The following is a 7,228-nucleotide window of genomic DNA, read 5'->3' on the forward strand; positions in this document are numbered from 1 at the left end:
AATTCTCATTGGGCTGCCTATTTATGAATGTCATTCGTAAGTTTTTATGTCTTTTTGGTTAAAAGGCAATCCTCAGATTTCCTTATTAGACAATAGAAATATTATTATTAAGCTTAAAATGCAAGAAGATTATTCAAGAACTTAGATTCAGCAATCCTGGTATGTAATAGTAGGGCATGCATATTTTTAAATAGACAACTAATTTTTTATATACCAAAGAATCCCCGATTGTGCTGGTTTGGATATTTTTTTCATATCTACATATTGTTGGTAAGCTATTACTTGTAGATCACGCTACAACCTTTATTAATAGGCCATGTTTTGCTGGGGTTTTGGTTGAATATGAAGTTTCAGATCCTTTATTATTGCATCTTTGGAAAGGAAAAGATGACTCTGACTTTTGGCAGGATGTTATTTTTAAGCGGGTACCCTTTTATTATAGTTTCTACAAGCGCCTTGGCCACTCTTCTAATGCTTGGTATGTGACTAATCTTGGGCCGCATATGGCCTAGAAGACTATCAATAAACTGGTAGAGTGCTCAGGGATAATAGTAAAAGGCTTGCATCTGATGGTGCTATTCAACATAGGGTGACCCTATTCCTTACTATATTTTTATTGCAGATAATTCACTTTAGTGGCCTAAAGTGCGAACCGCTTGGTTTAGGGACAATACTTTTTATCTGCTTTACAGTCTAAACCTCCTAAGGAGATCCGACCATTGGGGGCCTATGGTTATTGGTGAGGTTTCGCTGGATATTAGTGCTTTTGTTTATGTCGCTTAGGATATACGGACTGACTCGACTACCCAAACTCGAGCTACTGTTACTGTTAATAGTAATGTTGTTTTAGTTGACTTGGATGCTCGTATAGTGCCAATAGAGGATACTACCCATTTACATTTAGCACTTAATTGCAATTGTATGATATTTATGATTTAGATTTCGAGGGAGGTGACAATTAGTTGGGTTTATATAGATTAATACAGATGAAGCTTATGGGGATAAGTTTGGGGAGGGTGTAGTGTTTTTGTCTGATTCTAAGATGATTGAATCCCTGGCCTTTTTTTATGTAGTGATTGATTATATGGATGGCCAAATGGTTGCTAGTTCATCTCATGATTTTGTTTTGGTTACGAGCTAAAATTATCATCCTACTTATCGGTGGGTTGTAACCCACTGCCCATTACCAATGATTAATATGCTTATATGGAACATTAGAGGCATCAGTAAAGCCATTGCTATTCATAGATTACGAAAATTAATTCGGATGCATCACTCATCCTTGATTTGTATTTTAGAGCTTTTTCTTGAGGTTGATAGGCTAGAGTCTACTTGTATTCATCTTGGGATAGTTCATGTTATTTCTTCTCAGTCTGGAAAGATTTGGGTGTTTTGGTATTCTATACTCTCTGTGGAGATATTTAAGATATACATTACGTATTACATTGTTGGGCTATCCATTCTTTTTTTCCTGAACTTATTTTTATATCTTATGTTTATGAAAGTTGCCCTATTCTTATATGGAAAGATTTCTGAGATGACCTTATGGCTTTTGCTGAAATTCGTGATAGTCTTTGGATTGTTAGAGGAGATTTTAATGTTGGTAATTCCTCTATGAGATTTCTAGTGGGCATGCTCAGCTCAAGGAGCTATTAATGCTTTTAATTTTGCTTTTTTAGATAAGAGTATGAAGATAAAAGCACATAAAATGAAAATAAAACAACTTTCTTTAAAATCTTTTTTAATGAATAAACATTGAATGAAAGCAAATACTCCACCCCCTAATTTGAAATGAACATTATCCGCAATGTAAATGGAAAGAAAAAAAAAAAAAGAGAAACTCCTTAGGTTTTGTACGGGAAGATGTAGACTAATAGTAGAGTTGTTAAAAGACATGTGAAAATCCATAGTGAGAACTTTTTAACTTATGCAAAAACCTAGACCAAACAAATAAAAGACAAGACTGAGAAAATATAAGACAAGAAAAATGAAAAAGATCAAATGAATTAAAACTAAAGCTTAGAAAGCTTAGGTTGCTTCTAAAAAGCATTTAATTTATAATCATTATCTTGATAGTCTCTGATGATCATTCAGAATTAAGGAGTTTAATGGTTGTGTCAATTGTACCATCTAAATAGAGCTTCAATCATTGACCACTCATCTTAAATGTTCTTATTGTGGCATGAGAAACTTTTATCATGACATATGGAAATACTGACCAACGGGATCTCAAACTTGCTAGGGAAAAATCTAATTTGAGAATTATAGAGTAAAACTTTCCCAACCTTAAATTCACGTCTCAATACCTGTTTTTCAAGCTAATTCTTGGAATGCTCTTTATAAATTCGGGCATGCTCATAAGTGTCCTTGTAGAATTCATCCATCTCATTTAATTGCAACAACCTTTTCTCTTTTACTGCTTGCATGCTAGGGTTTAAAATCTTTATAACCCGAAATGCCTTATACTTAAGTTCAACAGGTAGATGGCATGCATTTCCAAAAACTAGACAATAAGAAGATGTAAATATAGGTGTTTTGAAGATATTATGGTGTACCCAAAGCACATCACCTAACTTCTTAGAATAATCCTTTCATGATATATTTACTATTTTCTCCACAATTCTCTTCAACTCTCGATTAGAGACTTCAACTTGGCCACTAGTTTGAGATGGTAAAGAGTGGCAACTCTACATGTGACTTCATATTTGCTCAAAAGTGCTTCACACTATTCTTTGTAAAAGTGCTTCCCACTATTACTAGTAATTGATCACGGAGTGCCAAACCAGGTAACAATATTTTTTCTCAGAGAATTAACAACAACCCTAGCATCATTGGAAGACAAAGCACAAGCCTCTACCAAGTTGGAAACATAATCAACAACCATTAAAATATTTTTATTCTAGGAGAAAGATGGAAACAGACTTAAATCAATTCCTTAAACATCAAACAATTCTACTTTTAGAATATTATTTAATAACATTTATTCTTTCATGAAATATTATTAGTTCTTCTACACAGGTCACAAGTAGCAACAAAAGCGTAAGCATTTTTAAATAATGTGGACAATTAAAAATGGGATTGAAGTACTTATGTCGCAGCTTTGGTTGCACCAAAGTGCCTACCATATTTTGATGAATAACAAAGCTGTAAAATGATTGACATCTCCTCTTCTAGCAAACATTGCCGAATAAGAATGGATCCTCCCAAAAATAATACTTGGCACGGAAAAAAAATTCTTCTTATTACCACCCCTTAATTGAATGGATTTAAAATCATATATATTATTATGTATTATATACCAAATGGTTCAATGTTCTTTTCAATTATTTGAAATAATGACTTTATTAGTTTTGTCGCAACACAAGATTCACACTTATGTCTTATATCAATTTGGAAAGAGGGTGTATAATTTATATTAATTAATTTATGCATGAAATTATAATTAATGTGTCTTAATCTACCATGCCACAGATTAGAAGACTTAAGAAAAAAAGTAAAAGAAATTGATTTACTATTATTTTGTTTCACAATCATTATAATAAGCTTAAATAGCCCATTGAAACATATCTTTTTCCCACATACATTCCATCCTTAGACAAAACTATTTTACTAGATTTAAAAACCATCTGAAACCCATGATTGTTCAAAAGTGATCCAAACATAAGATTATTGTAAATTTGCATGTATAGAACATTATTTAGAGTTAGCTTTTTCTCCAAGGTCATCTCTAAAATTATCTTTCCTTGACCCTATGTATCAAACATTACTAAATTCCTTATATATAGCTTTTTCCCTTTTCTATTTAGTTCAAAAGAAATAAACTTTTTTATTTATTTATTGAGCATATGTATCAAGTGGTACCTATATCAGTCCATCATTCTCTTAGATTTAAGCTCATCAGATTCAGTTTATAAATCGTTGTAGAAAGATTAATGTCAGAAACATCTTAACTCTTGAGCGATGTTCTCTACCACATTAGCTTCTTGGTTTCATTTCTTCTTCAATAATTTGCATTCTAAAGCCTTGTGGTCCTTTTATCACAATTGAAGCATTTCCTTTGAAACTTGGTTTCTTTTTGGAGACACCTTTTAGACCAAGGTTATTCTTGTTGCTCTAACAATGTTGCATAATATTAGCCCTAGCCACAACAATGACATCTTTCTTATGATTATTTTTGTTGTCTTATTAAATTCAAAGTTTTAGAACCTAGGTGCTCAAGATTCATTTCCTTCTCTTGTGCTTAAGATAAATCTTGAAATCTTTCCATACAAGAGGAAACTTTTCAATGATAGCAAGCCACTTGAAGAATTTCTCAAATCCACGCTATCGGCATGAATTTCTAACAGAATTATGTGCAATTCTTGAATTTGACTCAAGACAATTATAGGTTCCACCATCATATAATTTAAAAAGTGGCCTATGACAAATTTCTTAGTGTCATTGTCCTTTGTTTTATATTTTTGGTCTAATTACTTCCATAGCTCCTTAGCCTTTTTCTTTTCAGTATATTTATTGTATAAAGAATCACTCAAGCCATTTAATGCATAATTCCTACAAAGGAAATCAGAATGATTCCAAGCATTGATTCCATTGATCACTTGAATATCAGTGTCTCCCTTTGTTAAGAATCTTGCAAGATTCAAAATGATCAAGTAAAAGAATTGTGAGGAAATAAGTTGCTGGTTCGTTGGGTTTAAATGCAAGACTTGAAGAAGTTCTGGGGCAGAGTGCAATTCGACTTCAGCTAGAGGGGTCTGATTGAAAATAAAAGCTGATGTGGCAGAATTTGTTAAAGGGTTCGTTGTAGCTTTTCTAGAAATACCAGAATAAAAAGCACATTTGTCAAGCCTCTGATATCAAATCAATATCTTCTTCATTTCTTGGTCATTTTGCTAGCTATTTGGTTCTTAGTGATCCTTGTAATTCCTTCTTGGTGATTAGCTTGTATTTCGATTATTGAGATCAATAAAAGAGCAGTTTTTTCCTTCATCAAGTTGTGTACTTGAAACTGTGTTCTGCTTAAGTTTTCTTATGCTTCTCTCTTGATTCATTTCTTTAATTGGTTCTTTCAAGTTCAATACGTTGATAGAATCAAAACAACTGGTATCAAAGCCTTTGGTGGTTCAAGAACATGTCTCTTCCAAAGCCCAATATTGAAAAGTTCACCATTGGTGGTGACTTTTCACTCTGGAAGATGAAAATGAGAGCTCTCCTTGTTCATCAGGGTCTCGAATCAGCCCTGGAAGAAGTGATCTTGGAGGTGTTTCAAGCTCAGTCTCTGATGAGAAGAAAAGACAGATACAGAGCAAGGCTCATAGTACCCTGATCTTGAGTCTCAGTGACTCAATTTTAAGGGAGATTTCTGAAGAGAAGACTGCCCTTGGTATTTGGAACAAGGTGGAGGCTTTGTGTACGAAAAAATCCTTGGCACATCGATTGTTCTTGAAGAAAAGATTATACACCTTTTCTATGAGAGAAGGGGTTTCGATTCAAGAGCACATTGACAATTTCAACAAGATCATTCTTGATCTTGAAGGAATTGAAAATGTAAAAATCACGGATGAGGATAAAGCTTTCTTTTTACTGAGTTCATTGCCTAAGATCTATGAAGGGTTTGTGGACACCATGTTGTATGGAAGAACCACTCTAACTCTAGAAGATGTGAAAGCCTCCTTGAGCTTTAAGGAAATTCAGAAGAATAATGGGCATGAAGATAGTATTAGTGAAGGTTTATTTGCCAGAACAGATAAGAAAAATCAAAAGAAGAAGAACAAGAGTCAAGCTAAAAAGGATGATGCATTTGCAAAAGAAAAAATGAAGAAAAGAAAGTGTTTCTACTATAAAAAACAAGGTCACTACATCAGAGATTGTACTGAGAAAAAAAAGGATGAAAAAGAAAGAACAGGGGATGCAGCAGTGGCCTCAGATGACTCCTCTGATGATGGATACCATAGTGCTGATTTGTTGGTGGCTTCAAACAGTAATATCAAAGGCCAGTGGGTTCTTGATTCAGGCTGTTCATTTCATTTGTGTCCTGATAAAAGCCTTTTCCATACATATGAATCTGTGGATGGTGGTAGAGTGTTGATGGATAACAACAATGTGTGTAAAATTATTGGTATAGGGTATGTCAAAATAGAGATGTTTGATGGGTCTGTTAAAACTCTATGTGATGTAAGGCATGCACCTAGGCTTAAGAGGAACCTGATCTCTTTAGGCATGCTGGATAATATGGGATATTGCTTTAAATCTGAAAATGATGGTTTAAAGATTATGAAGGGGACTGAGATGATAACGAAAGGAGTAAATAAAAATGGCTTGTATGTGTTAGAAGGGTCATCAGTACCTGTGTCAGCTGCAATGCCTGCTGTCTCTGATGTTGATAGAACCATGTTATGGCACCTCAAACTAGGCCATATGAGTATTAGAGGAATTCAAAAGCTGAGTAAGCAAATGTTGTTGTGTGGTGATAGAATAGATGAGTTAGATTTTTGTGAAAATTGCATCTTTGGCAAAGCACACAAGTCCAAATTCCCAAAGGGCATGCATATATCTAAGCAACCTTTAGACTATGTGCATGCTGATTTGTGGGGGCCCGCACAAGTGCCATCCTTGAGTGGGGGAAGATACTTTATGTTAGTCATAGATGACTATTCCAGGAAAGTATGGATATACATATTGAAGACCAAAGACCAAGCCTTGGAGAAGTTCAAGATTTAGAAGACTTTGGTGGAGACTCAATCTGATTTTAAGGTAAAATGCTTAAGAACAGATAATAGGCTTGAATTCTGTAATAAAGAGTTTGAGCAATACTGTCAGAAATGGGGAATTAGGAGGTACAAAATAGTGAGATTCACCCCTTAGCAAAATGGTTTAGCTGAGAGGATGAATAGAACACTTGTTGACAAGACAAGATGTTTGTTAATAAACTTTAAGCTTCCTAGGAGTTTTTGGGCAGAAGCCATTTCTACATCTAGTTACCTGGTGAACAAAAGTCCATCTGCTGCAATTGGTTTCAAAACCCCTGAAGAACTCTGGTCTGGAAACCCTGGAAGATATGAACACCTTAGGGTATTTGGATGCCCTGCTTATGTCCATGTCAGACAAGGGAAGCTTGATGCAAGAGCTATAAAAGGAGTATTTGTTGGTTATCCAAATGGGGTCAAAGGCTACAGGGTCTGGTGCAGAGAGGCAAACAAGTGTCTAATTAGTAGAGATGTCCAGTTAT

Source organism: Citrus clementina, unplaced genomic scaffold, assembly GCF_000493195.1.
Source record: "Citrus clementina cultivar Clemenules unplaced genomic scaffold, Citrus_clementina_v1.0 scaffold_9, whole genome shotgun sequence".
Taxonomy (NCBI): Eukaryota; Viridiplantae; Streptophyta; class Magnoliopsida; order Sapindales; family Rutaceae; genus Citrus; species Citrus x clementina.